The sequence below is a fragment of the Symphalangus syndactylus genome, chromosome 13 (assembly GCF_028878055.3).
Source record: "Symphalangus syndactylus isolate Jambi chromosome 13, NHGRI_mSymSyn1-v2.1_pri, whole genome shotgun sequence".
Taxonomy (NCBI): domain Eukaryota; kingdom Metazoa; phylum Chordata; class Mammalia; order Primates; family Hylobatidae; genus Symphalangus; species Symphalangus syndactylus.
The window spans coordinates 12,592,237-12,606,645 of NC_072435.2; positions in this window are offsets into that span (position 1 = coordinate 12,592,237).

A 14,409-nucleotide genomic window follows, 5' to 3' on the forward strand; every position below is an offset into this window, starting at 1 on the left:
AGAACAGAAAGGAGTTTCTGAGAATGCTTCTGTGTAGTTTTTATATGGAAATATTCCTTTTTCCACTATTACTAACTTAGCGCTCCGAATGTCCACTTGCATTTTCTACAGAAAGAGTGTTTCAGAACGGCTCAATCAAAACTAAGGTTCAACACTTTTAGTTGAATGCACAGAACAGAAAGAAGTTTCACAGAATGCTTCTGTGTAGTTTTTATTTGTAGATATTATTTTTCCCAATATAGGCCTCTTAGCGCTCAGAATGTCCAATTGCATTTTCTACAGAAAGAGTGTTCCAGAACGGCTCAATCAAAAGCAAGGTTCAACTCAGTTAGTTGAATGCAGAGAACAGAAAGAAGTTTCACAGAATGCTTCTTTGTAGTTTATATTTGAGTATATTCCTTTTTCCACTATTACCCTCTTAGCGCTCCGAATTTCAACTTGCATTTTCTACAGAAAGAGTGTTCAGAACTGCGCAATCAAAAGTATGGTTTAACTCTGTTAGCTGAATGCACATATCAGAAATAAGTTTCACACAATGCCTCTGGGTAGTTTTTATTTGAATATATTATTTTTCCCAATATAGGCCTCTTAGGGCTCAGAATGTCCAATTGCAGTTTCTACAGAAAGAGTGTTTCAGAACGGCTCAATCAAAAGTAAGTTTCAACTCTGTTAGTTGAATGTACAGAACAGAAAGATGTTTCATACAGTGCTTCTGTGTAGTTTATATTTGAACATATTCCTTTTTCCACTATTACCCACTTAGCGCTCCGAATGTCCAGTTGCATTTTCTACAGACAGAGTGTTTCAAAACTGCTCAGTCAAAAGTATGGTTTAACTCTGTTAGCTGAATGCTCAGATCAGAAAGAAGTTTCACAGAATGCTTCCGTGTAGTTTATATTTGAATATATTCCTTTTTCCACTACTACCCTCTTATCGCTCCAAATGTCTAGTTGCATTTTCTACAGAAAGAGTGTTCAGAACTGCTCAATGAAAAGTATGGTTTAATTCTGTTAGCTGAATGCACAGATCAGAAAGAAGTCTCACAGAATGATTCTGTGTAGTTTATATTTGAAGATATTACTTTTTCTAGTATTACCCTCTTAGCGCTCAGAATGTCCACTTGCATTTTCTACAGAAAGAGTGTTCAGAACGGCTCAATCAAAAGTATGGTTTTACTCTATTAGTTGAATGCCCATATCCGAAATAAGTTTCACAGAATGCTTCTGTGTAGTTTTTATTTGAAGATATTCTTTTTCAAAATATAGGCCTCTTAGCGCTCAGAATGTCCAATTGCAGTTTCTACAGAAAGAGCTTTTCAGAACGGCTCCATCAAAAGTAAGGTTCAACTCAGTTAGTTGAATGCACAGAACAGAAATAAGTTTCACAGAATGCTTCTGTGTAGTTTATATTTGAATATATTCCTTTTCCAGTATAACCGTCTTAGCGCTGCGAATATCCACTTGCATTTTCTAAAGAAAGAGTGTTTCAGAACGGCTCAATCAAAAATAAGGTTCAACTCTGTTAGTTAAATGCACAGAAGAGAAAGGAGTTTCATACAATTCTTCTGTGTATTTTATATTTGAATATATTACTTTTTCCACTACTACCCTCTTAGCGCTCCAAATGTCCAGTTGCATTTTCTACACAAAGAGTGTTCAGAACTGCTCAATCAAAAGTATGCTTTAACTCTGTTAGCTGAATGCACAGATCAGAAAGAAGTTTAACAGAATGATTCTGTGTAGTTTAAATTTGAAGATATTCCTTTTTAAACTATTACCCACTTAGCGCTCCAAATGTCCAGTAGCATTTTCTACAGAAACAGTGTTTCAGAACTGCTCAATCCAAAGTATGGTTTAACTCTGTTAGCTGAAATGCACAGATCAGAAAGAAGTTTCACAGAATGCTTCTGTGTAGTGTTTATATGAAAATATTCTTTTTACCAATATAGGCCTCTTAGCGCTCAGAATGTCCAATTGCAGTTTCTATAGAAAGAGTGTTTCAGAACGGCTCAGTGAAAATTAAGGTTCACCTCTTTTAGTTGAATGCACAGAACAGAAAGTAGTTTCACAGAATGCTTCTGTGTAGTATTTAGTTGAAGATATTCCTTTATTGACTATTACCCACTTAGCGCTCCGAATGTCCACTGGCAGTTTCTACACAAAGAGTGTTTCAGAACTGTTCCTTCAAAAGTAAGGCTCAACTCTGTTAGTTGAATTCAGAGAACAGAAAGGAGTTTCAGAGAATGCTTCTGTCTAGTTTTTATTTGGAGATATTCCTTTTTCCACTATTACTAACTTAGCGCTCCGAATGTCCACTTGCATTTTCTACAGAAAGAGTGTTTCAGAACGGCTCAATCAAAACTAAGGTTCAACTCTGTTAGTTGAATGTACAGAACAGAAAGGTGTTTCATACAATGCTTCTGTGTAGTTTATATTTGAACATATTCCTTTTTCCACTATTACCCACTTAGCGCTCCAAATGTCCAGTTGCATTTTCTACAGACAGAGTGTTTCAAAACTGCTCAGTCAAAAGTATGGTTTAACTCTGTTAGCTGAATTCTCAGATCAGAAAGAAGTTTCACAGAATGCTTCCGTGTAGTTTATATTTGAATATATTCCTTTTTCCACTACTACCCTCTTATCGCTCCAAATGTCTAGTTGCATTTTCTACAGAAAGAGTGTTCAGAACTGCTCAATGAAAAGTATGGTTTAATTCTGTTAGCTGAATGCACAGATCAGAAAGAAGTTTCACAGAATGATTCTGTATAGTTTATATTTGAAGATATTACTTTTTCTAGTATTACCCTCTTAGCGCTCAGAATGTCCACTTGCATTTTCTACAGAAAGAGTGTTCAGAACGGCTCAATCAAAAGTATGGTTTTACTCTATTAGTTGAATGCCCATATCCGAAATAAGTTTCACAGAATGCTTCTGTGTAGTTTTTATTTGAAGATATTCTTTTTCAAAATATAGGCCTCTTAGCGCTCAGAATGTCCAATTGCAGTTTCTACAGAAAGAGCTTTTCAGAACGGCTCCATCAAAAGTAAGGTTCAACTCAGTTAGTTGAATGCACAGAACAGAAATAAGTTTCACAGAATGCTTCTGTGTAGTTTATATTTGAATATATTCCTTTTCCAGTATTACCGTCTTAGCGCTGCGAATATCCACTTGCATTTTCTAAAGAAAGAGTGTTTCAGAACGGCTCAATCAAAAATAAGGTTCAAATCTGTTAGTTAAATGCACAGAAGAGAAAGGTGTTTCATACAATTCTTCTGTGTAGTTTATATTTGAATATATTACTTTTTCCACTAGTACCCTCTTAGCGCTCCAAATGTCCAGTTGCATTTTCTACACAAAGAGTGTTCAGAACTGCTCAATCAAAAGTATGCTTTAACTCTGTTAGCTGAATGCACAGATCAGAAAGAAGTTTCACAGAATGATTCTGTGTAGTTTAAATTTGAAGATATTCCTTTTTCCACTATTACCCACTTAGCGCTCCAAATGTCCAGTAGCATTTTCTACAGAAAGAGTGTTTCAGAACTGCTCAATCCAAAGTGTGGTTTAACTCTGTTAGCTGAATGCACAGATCAGAAAGAAGTTTCACAGAATGCTTCTGTGTAGTGTTTATATGAAAATATTCTTTTTACCAATATAGGCCTCTTAGCGCTCAGAATGTCCAATTGCAGTTTCTATAGAAAGAGTGTTTCAGAACGGCTCAATGAAAAGTAAGGTTCACCTCTTTTAGTTGAATGCACAGAACAGAAAGTAGTTTCACAGAATGCTTCTGTGTAGTATTTAGTTGAAGATATTCCTTTATTGACTATTACCCACTTAGCCCTCCGAATGTCCACTGGCAGTTTCTACACAAGGAGTGTTTCAGAACTGTTCCTTCAAAAGTAAGGCTGAACTCTGTTAGTTGAATTCAGAAAACAGAAAGGAGTTTCAGAGAATGCTTCTGTGTGGTTTTTATTTGGAGATAATCCTTTTTCCCCATTACAATCTTAGCGCTCCGAAGGTACACTTATATTTTCTACACAAAGAGTGTTTCATAACTGCTCAATCAAAAGTATGGTTTAGCTCTGTTAACTGAATGCACATATCAGAAATATGTTTCACAGAATGCTTCTGTGTAGTTTTTATTTGAAGATATTCTTTTTAACAATGTAGGCCTCTTAGCGCTTAGAAAGTCCAATTGCAGTTTCTACAGAAAGAGTGTTTCAGAACGGCTCAATCAAAAGTAAGGTTCAACTCTGTTAGTTGAATGCACAGAACAGAAAGAAGTTTCACAGAATGCTTCTGTGTAGTTTATATTTGAATATATTCCTTTTTCAACTATTACCCTCTTAGCGCTCCGAATGTCCACTTGCATTTTCTACAGAAAGAGTGTTCAGAACGGCTGAATCAAAAGTATGGTTTTACTCTGTTAGTTGAATGCACAGATCCGAAAGAAGTTTCACAGAATGCTTCTGTGTAGTTTTTATTTGTAGATATTCTTTTTCCCAATATAGGCCTTTTAGCGGTCAGAATGTCCAATTGCAGTTTCTACAGAAAGAGTGTTTCACAACGGCTCCATCAAAAGTAAGGTTCAACTCAGTTAGTTGAATGCACAGAACAGAAAGAAGTTTCACAGAATGCTTCTGTGTAGTTTATAATTGAATATATTCCTTTTTCCACTAATACCGTATTAGCGCTCCGAATGTCCACTTGCATTTTCTACAGAAATAGTGTTCAGAACTGTGCAATCAAAAGTATGGTTTAACTCTGTTAGCTGAATGCACATATCAGAAATAAGTTTCACAAAATGCTGCTGTGTAGTTTTTATTTGAAGATATTATTATTCCCAATATAGGCCTCTTAGAGCTGAGAATGTCCAATTGCAGTTTCTACAGAAAGAGTGTTTCAGAACGGCTCAATCCAAAGTAAGGTTCAACTCTGTTAGTTGAATGCACAGAACAGAAAGAAGTTTCATACAATGCTTCTGTGTTGTTTATATTTGAACATATTCCTTTTTCCATTATTACCCACTTAGCGCTCCGAATGTCCAGTTGCATTTTCTACATTCAGAGTGTTTCAAATCTCCTCAATCAAAAGTATGGTTGAACTCTGTTAGCGGAATGCTCAGAACAGAAAGAAGTTTCACAGAATGCTTCTGTGTAGCTTATATTTGAATATATTCCTTTTTCCACTACTACCCTCTTAGCGCTCCAAATGTCCAGTTGCATTTTCTACAGAAAGAGTGTTCAGATCTGCTCAATCAAAAGTATGGTTTAATTCTGTTAGCTGAATGCACATATCAGAAAGAAGTTTCACAGAATGATTCTGTGTAGTTTATATTTGAAGATAATCCTTTTTCCACTATTACCTTCTTAGCGCTCCGAATCTCCACTTTCATTTTCTATAGAAAGAGTGTTTCAGAACGGCTCAATCAAAACTAAGTTTCAACTCTTTTAGTTGAATGCACAGAACAGAAAGAAGTTTCACAGAATGCTTCTGTGTAGTATTTAGTTGAAGATATTCCTTTTTCGACTATTACCCTCTTAGCGCTCTGAATTTCCACTGGCAGTTTCTACACAAAGAGTGTTTCAGAACTGCTCCTCCAAAAGTAAGGCTCAACTCTATTAGTTGAATTCAGAGAACAGAAAGGAGTTTCAGAGAATGCTTCTGTGTGGTTTTTATTTGGAGATAATCCTTTTTCCCCTATTACAATCTTAGCGCTCCGAAAGTCCACTTATATTTTCTACACAAAGAGTGTTTCATAACTGCTCAATCAAAAGTATGGTTTAGCTCTGTTAACTGAATGCACATGTCAGAAATATGCTTCACAGAATGCTTCTGTGTTGTTTTTATTTGAAGATATTCTTTTTAACAATGTAGGCCTCTTAGCGCTTAGAAAGTCCAATTGCAGTTTCTACAGAAAGAGTGTTTCAGAACGGCTCAATCAAAAGTAAGGTTCAACTCTGTTAGTTGAATGCACAGAACAGAAAGAAGTTTCACAGAATGCTTCTGTGTAGTTTATATTTGAATATATTCCTTTTTCAACTATTACGCTCTTAGCGCTCCGAAAGTCCACTTGCATTTTCTACAGAAAGAGAGTTCAGAACGGCTCAATCAAAAGTATGGTTTTACTCTGTTAGTTGAATGCACAGATCCGAAAGAAGTTTCACAGAATGCTTCTGTGTAGTTTTTATTTGTAGATATTCTTTTTCCCAATATAGGCCTTTTAGCGGTCAGAATGTCCAATTGCAGTTTCTACAGAAGGAGTGTTTCACAACGGCTCCATCAAAAGTAAGGTTCAACTCAGTTAGTTGAATGCACAGAACAGAAAGAAGTTTCACAGAATGCTTCTGTTTAGTTTATAATTGAATATATTCCTTTTTCCACTATTACCGTATTAGCGCTCCGAATGTCCACTTGCATTTTCTACAGAAAGAGTGTTCAGAACTGCGCAATCAAAGGTATGGTTTAACTCTGTTAGCTGAATGCACATATCAGAAATAAGTTTCACACAATTCTGCTGTGTAGTTTTTATTTGAAGATATTATTATTCCTAATATAGGCCTCTTAGAGCTGAGAATGTCCAATTGCAGTTTCTACAGAAAGAGTGTTTCAGAACGGCTCAATCCAAAGTAAGGTTCAACCCTGTTAGTTGAATGCACAGAACAGAAAGAAGTTTTATACAATGCTTCTGTGTTGTTTATATTTGAACATATTCCTTTTTCCATTATTACCCACTTAGCCCTCTGAATGTCCAGTTGCATTTTCTACAGTCAGAGTGTTTCAAATCTCCTCAATCAAAAGTATGGTTTAACTCTGTTAGCGGAATGCTCAGATAAGAAAGAAGTTTCACAGAATGCTTCTGTGTAGCTTATATTTGAATATATTACTTTTTCCAATAGTACCCTCTTAGCGCTCCAAATGTCCAGTTGCATTTTCTACAGAAAGAGTGTTCAGAACTGCACTATCAAAAGTATGGTTTAACTCTGTTAGCTGAATGCACATATCAGAAAGAAGTTTCACAGAATGATTCTTTGTAGTTTATATTTGAAGATAATCCTTTTTCCACTATTACCCTCTTAGCGCTCCGAATCTCCACTTTCATTTTCTATAGAAAGAGGGTTTCAGAACGGTCAATCAAAACTAAGTTTCAACTCTTTTAGTTGAATGCACAGAACAGAAAGAAGTTTCACAGAATGCTTCTGTGTAGTATTTAATTGAATATATTCCTTTTTCGACTATTACCCTCTTAGCGCTCTGAATTTCCACTGGCAGTTTCTACACAAAGAGTTTTCAGAACTGCTCCTCCAAAAGTAAGGCTCAGCTCTGTTAGTTGAATGCAGAGAACAGAAAGGAGTTTCAGAGAATGCTTCTGTGTAGTTTTTATATGGAAATATTCCTTTTTCCACTATTACTAACTTAGCGCTCCGAATGTCCACTTGCATTTTCTACAGAAAGAGTGTTTCAGAACGGCTCAATCAAAACTAAGATTCAACACTTTTAGTTGAATGCACAGAACAGAAAGAAGTTTCACAGAATGCTTCTGTGTAGTTTTTATTTGTAGATATTATTTTTCCCAATATAGGCCTCTTAGCGCTCAGAATATCCAATTGCATTTTCTACAGAAAGAGTGTTCCAGAACGGCTCAATCAAAAGCAAGGTTCAACTCAGTTAGTTGAATGCAGAGAACAGAAAGAAGTTTCACAGAATGCTTCTTTGTAGTTTATATTTGAGTATATTGCTTTTTCCACTATTACCCTCTTAGCGCTCCGAATTTCAACTTGCATTCTCTACAGAAAGAGTGTTCAGAACTGCGCAATCAAAAGTATGGTTTAACTCTGTAAGCTGAATGCACATATCAGAAATAAGTTTCACACAATGCCTCTGTGTAGTTTTTATTTTAATATATTATTTTTCCCAATATAGGCCTCTTAGGGCTCAGAATGTCCAATTGCAGTTTCTACAGAAAGAGTGTTTCAGAACGGCTCAATCAAAAGTATGTTTCAACTCTGTTAGTTGAATGTACAGAACAGAAAGATGTTTCATACAGTGCTTCTGTGTAGTTTATATTTGAACATATTCCTTTTTCCACTATTACCCACTTAGCGCTCCGAATGTCCAGTTGCATTTTCTACAGACAGAGTGTTTCAAAACTGCTCAGTCAAAAGTATGGTTTAACTCTGTTAGCTGAATGCTCAGATCAGAAAGAAGTTTCACAGAATGCTTCCGTGTAGTTTATGTTTGAATATATTCCTTTTTCCACTACTACCCTCTTATCGCTCCAAATGTCTAGTTGCATTTTCTACAGAAAGAGTGTTCAGAACTGCTCAATGAAAAGTATGGTTTAATTCTTTTAGCTGAATGCACAGATCAGAAAGAAGTTTCACAGAATGATTCTGTGTAGTTTATATTTGAAGATATTACTTTTTCTAGTATTACCCTCTTAGCGCTCAGAATGTCCAATTGCATTTTCTACAGAAAGAGTGTTCAGAACGGCTCAATCAAAAGTATGGTTTTACTCTATTAGTTGAATGCCCATATCCGAAATAAGTTTCACAGAATGCTTCTGTGTAGTTTTTATTTGAAGATATTCTTTTTCAAAATATAGGCCTCTTAGCGCTCAGAATGTCCAATTGCAGTTTCTACAGAAAGAGCTTTTCAGAACGGCTCCATCAAAAGTAAGGTTCAACTCAGTTAGTTGAATGCACAGAACAGAAATAAGTTTCACAGAATGCTTCTGTGTGGTTTATATTTGAATATATTCCTTTTCCATTATTACCGTCTTAGCGCTGCGAATATCCACTTGCATTTTCTAAAGAAAGAGTGTTTCAGAACGGCTCAATCAAAAATAAGGTTCAACTCTTTTAGTTAAATGCACAGAAGAGAAAGGAGTTTCATACAATTCTTCTGTGTAGTTTATATTTGAATATATTACTTTTTCCACTACTACCCTCTTAGCGCTCCAAATGTCCAGTTGCATTTTCTACACAAAGAGTGTTCAGAACTGCTCAATCAAAAGTATGCTTTAACTCTGTTAGCTGAATGCACAGATCAGAAAGAAGTTTAACAGAATGATTCTGTGTAGTTTAAATTTGAAGATATTCCTTTTTCCACTATTACCCACTTAGCGCTCCAAATGTCCAGTAGCATTTTCTACAGAAAGAGTGTTTCAGAACTGCTCAATCCAAAGTATGGTTTAACTCTGTTAGCTGAAATGCACAGATCAGAAAGAAGTTTCACAGAATGCTTCTGTGTAGTGTTTATATGAAAATATTCTTTTTACCAATATAGGCCTCTTAGCGCTCAGAATGTCCAATTGCAGTTTCTATAGAAAGAGTGTTTCAGAACGGCTCAATGAAAAGTAAGGTTCACCTCTTTTAGTTGAATGCACAGAACAGAAAGTAGTTTCACAGAATGCTTCTGTGTAGTATTTAGTTGAAGATATTCCTTTTTCGACTATTACCCTCTTAGCGCTCTGAATTTCCACTGGCAGTTTCTACACAAAGAGTGTTTCAGAACCGCTCCTCCAAAAGTAAGGCTCAGCTCTGTTAGTTGAATGCAGAGAACAGAAAGGAGTTTCAGAGAATGCTTCTGTGTAGTTTTTATATGGAGATATTCCTTTTTCCACTATTACTAACTTAGCGCTCCGAATGTCCACTTGCATTTTCTACAGAAAGAGTGTTTCAGAACGGCTCAATCAAAACTAAGGTTCAACACTTTTAGTTGAATGCACAGAACAGAAAGAAGTTTCACAGAATGCTTCTGTGTAGTTTTTATTTGTAGATATTATTTTTCCCAGTATAGGCCTCTTAGCGCTCAGAATGTCCAATTGCATTTTCTACAGAAAGAGTGTTCCAGAACGGCTCAATCAAAAGCAAGGTTCAACTCAGTTAGTTGAATGCAGAGAACAGAAAGAAGTTTCACAGAATGCTGCTTTGTAGTTTATATTTGAGTATATTGCTTTTTCCACTATTACCCTCTTAGCGCTCCGAATTTCAACTTGCATTTTCTACAGAAAGGGTGTTCAGAACTGCGCAATCAAAAGTATGGTTTAAGTCTGTTAGTTGAATGCACATATCAGAAATAAGTTTCACACAATGCCTCTGTGTAGTTTTTATTTGAATATATTATTTTTCCCAATATAGGCCTCTTAGGGCTCAGAATGTCCAATTGCAGTTTCTACAGAAAGAGTGTTTCAGAACGGCTCAATCAAAAGTAAGGTTCAATTCTGTTAGTTGAATGCACAGAACAGAAAGAAGTTTCACAGAATGCTTCTGTGTAGTTTATATTTGAATATATTCCTTTTTCAACTATTACGCTCTTAGCGCTCCGAAAGTTTACTTGCATTTTCTACAGAAAGAGTGTTCAGAACGGCTCAATCAAAAGTATGGTTTTACTCTGTTAGTTGAATGCACAGATCCGAAAGAAGTTTCACAGAATGCTTCTGTGTAGTTTTTATTGTATATATTCTTTTTCCCAATATAGGCCTTTTAGCGGTCAGAATGTCCAATTGCAGTTTCTACAGAAAGAGTGTTTCACAACGGCTCCATCAAAAGTAAGGTTCAACTCAGTTAGTTGAATGCACAGAACAGAAAGAAGTTTCACAGAAGGCTTCTGTGTAGTTTATAATTGAATATATTCCTTTTTCCACTATTACCCTCTTAGCGCTCCGAATGTCCACTTGCATTTTCTACAGAAAGAGTGTTCAGAACTGCGCAATCAAAAGTATGGTTTAACTCTGTTAGCTGAATGCACATATCAGAAATAAGTTTCACACAATGCCTCTGTGTAGTTTTTATTTGAATATATTATTTTTCCCAATATAGGCCTCTTAGGGCTCAGAATGTCCAATTGCAGTTTCTACAGAAAGAGTGTTTCAGAACGGCTCAATCAAAAGTAAGGTTCAATTCTGTTAGTTGAATGCACAGAACAGAAAGAAGTTTCACAGAATGCTTCTGTGTAGTTTATATTTGAATATATTCCTTTTTCAACTATTACGCTCTTAGCGCTCCGAAAGTTTACTTGCATTTTCTACAGAAAGAGTGTTCAGAACGGCTCAATCAAAAGTATGGTTTTACTCTGTTAGTTGAATGCACAGATCCGAAAGAAGTTTCACAGAATGCTTCTGTGTAGTTTTTATTGTATATATTCTTTTTCCCAATATAGGCCTTTTAGCGGTCAGAATGTCCAATTGCAGTTTCTACAGAAAGAGTGTTTCACAACGGCTCCATCAAAAGTAAGGTTCAACTCAGTTAGTTGAATGCACAGAACAGAAAGAAGTTTCACAGAATGCTTCTGTGTAGTTTATAATTGAATATATTCCTTTTTCCACTATTACCGTATTAGCGCTCCGAATGTCCACTTGCATTTTCTACAGAAAGATTGTTCAGAACTGTGCAATCAAAAGTATGGTTTAACTCTGTTAGCTGAATGCACATATCAGAAATATGTTTCACACAATTCTGCTGTGTAGTTTTTATTTGAAGATATTATTATTCCCAATACAGGCCTCTTAGAACTGAGAATGTCCAATTGCAGTTTCTACAGAAAGAGTGTTTCAGAACAGCTCAATCAAAAGTAAGGTTCAACTCTGTTAGTTGAATGCACAGAACAGAAAGAAGTTTCATACAATGCTTCTGTGTTGTTTATATTTGAACATATTCCTTTTTCCATTATTACCCACTTAGCGCTCCGAATGTCCAGTTGCATTTTCTACAGTCAGAGTGTTTCAAATCTCCTCAATCAAAAGTATGGTTTAACTCTGTTAGCGGAATGCTCAGATCAGAAAGAAGTTTCACAGAATGCTTCTGTGTAGCTTATATTTGAATATATTCCTTTTTCCAATACTACCCTCTTAGCGCTCCAAATGTCCAGTTGCATTTTTTACAGAAAGAGTGTTCAGAACTGCACTATCAAAAGTATGGTTTAACTCTGTTAGCTGAATGCACATATCAGAAAGAAGTTTCACAGAATGATTCTGTGTAGTTTATATTTGACGATAATCCTTTTTCCACTATTACCCTCTTAGCGCTCCGAATCTCCACTTTCATTTTCTACAGAAAGAGTGTTTCAGAATGGCTCAATCAAAACTAAGGTTCAACTCTTTTAGTTGAATGCACAGAACAGAAAGTAGTTTCACAGAATGCTTCTGTGTAGTATTTAGTTGAAGATATTACTTTTTCGACTATTACCCTCTTAGCGCTCTGAATTTCCACTGGCAGTTTCTACACAAAGTGTGTTTCAGAACTGCTCCTCCAAAAGTAAGGCTCAGCTCTGTTAGTTGAATGCAGAGAACAGAAAGGAGTTTCAGAGAATGCTTCTGTGTAGTTTTTATTTGGAGATATTCCTTTTTCCACTATTACTAACTTAGCGCTCCGAATGTCCACTTGCATTTTCTACAGAAAGAGTGTTTCAGAATGGCTCAATCAAAACTAAGGTTCAACTCTGTTAGTTGAATGTACAGAACAGAAAGGTGTTTCATACAATGCTTCTGTGTAGTTTATATTTGAACATATTCCTTTTTCCACTATTACCCACTTAGCGCTCCAAATGTCCAGTTGCATTTTCTTCAGACAGAGTGTTTCAAAACTGCTCAGTCAAAAGTATGGTTTAACTCTGTTAGCTGAATGCTCAGATCAGAAAGAAGTTTCACAGAATGCTTCCGTGTAGTTTATATTTGAATATATTCCTTTTTCCACTACTACCCTCTTATCGCTCCAAATGTCTAGTTGCATTTTCTACAGAAAGAGTGTTCAGAACTGCTCAATGAAAAGTATGTTTTAATTCTGTTAGCTGAATGCACAGATCAGAAAGAAGTTTCACAGAATGATTCTGTGTAGTTTATATTTGAAGATATTACTTTTTCTAGTATTACCCTCTTAGCGCTCAGAATGTCCACTTGCATTTTCTACAGAAAGAGTGTTCAGAACGGCTCAATCAAAAGTATGGTTTTACTCTAATAGTTGAATGGCCATATCCGAAATAAGTTTCACAGAATTCTTCTGTGTAGTTTTTATTTGAAGATATTCTTTTTCAAAATATAGGCCTCTCAGCGCTCAGAATGTCCAAATGCAGTTTCTACAGAAAGAGCTTTTCAGAACGGCTCCATCAAAAGTAAGGTTCAACTCAGTTAGTTGAATGCACAGAACAGAAATAAGTTTCACAGAATGCTTCTGTGTAGTTTATATTTGAATATATTCCTTTTCCAGTATTACCGTCTTAGCGCTGCGAATATCCACTTGCATTTTCTAAAGAAAGAGTGTTTCAGAACGGCTCAATCAAAACTAAGGTTCAACTCTTTTAGTTGAACAAACAGAACAGAAAGAAGTTTCACACAATTCTTCTGTGTAGTTTTTATTTGTAGACATTCTTTTTCCCAATATAGGCCTCTTAGCGCTCAGAATGTCCAATTGCAGTTTCTACAGAAAGAGTGTTTCAGAACGGCTCAATCAAAAGTAAGGTTCAACTCTGTTAGTTGAATGCACAGAACAGAAAGAAGTTTCATACAATGCTTCTGTGTAGTTTATATTTGAACATATTCTTTTTTCCACTATTACGCACTTAGCGCTACGAATGTCCAGTTGCATTTTCTACAGAGTGTTTCAAAACTGCTCAATCAAAAGTATGGTTTAACTCTGTTAGCTGAATGCTAAGATCAGAAAGAAGTTTCACAGAATGCTTCTGTGTAGTTTATATTTGAATATATTCCTTTTTCCACTACTACTCTCTTAGCGCTCCAAATGTCCAGTTGCATTTTCTACAGAAAGAGTGTTCAGATCTGCTCAATCAAAAGTATGGTTTAACTCTGTTAGCTGAATGCACAGATCAGAAAGAAGTTTCACACAATGATTCTGTGTAGTTTATATTTGGAGACATTCCTTTTTCCACTATTACCCTCTTAGCGCTCCGAATCTCCACTTGCATTTTCTACAGAAAGAGTGTTTCAGAACGGCTCAATCAAAACTAAGGTTCAACTCTTTTAGTTGAACAAACAGAACAGAAAGAAGTTTCACACAATTCTTCTGTGTAGTTTTTATTTGTAGACATTCTTTTTCCCAATATAGTCCTCTTAGCGCTCAGAATGTCCAATTGCAGTTTCTACAGAAAGAGTGTTTCAGAAAGGCTCAATCAAAAGTCAGGTTCAACTTTGTTAGTTGAATGCACAGAACAGAAAGAAGTTTCATACAATGCTTCTGTGTAGTTTATATTTGAACATATTCTTTTTTCCACTACTACCCACTTAGCGCTACGAATGTCCAGTTGCATTTTCTACAGACAGAGTGTTTCAAAACTGCTCAATCAAAAGTATGGTTTAACTCTGTTAGCTGAATGCTCAGATCAGAAAGAAGTTTCACAGAATGCTTCTGTGTAGTTTATATTTGAATATATTCCTTTTTCCACTACTACGCTCTTAGCG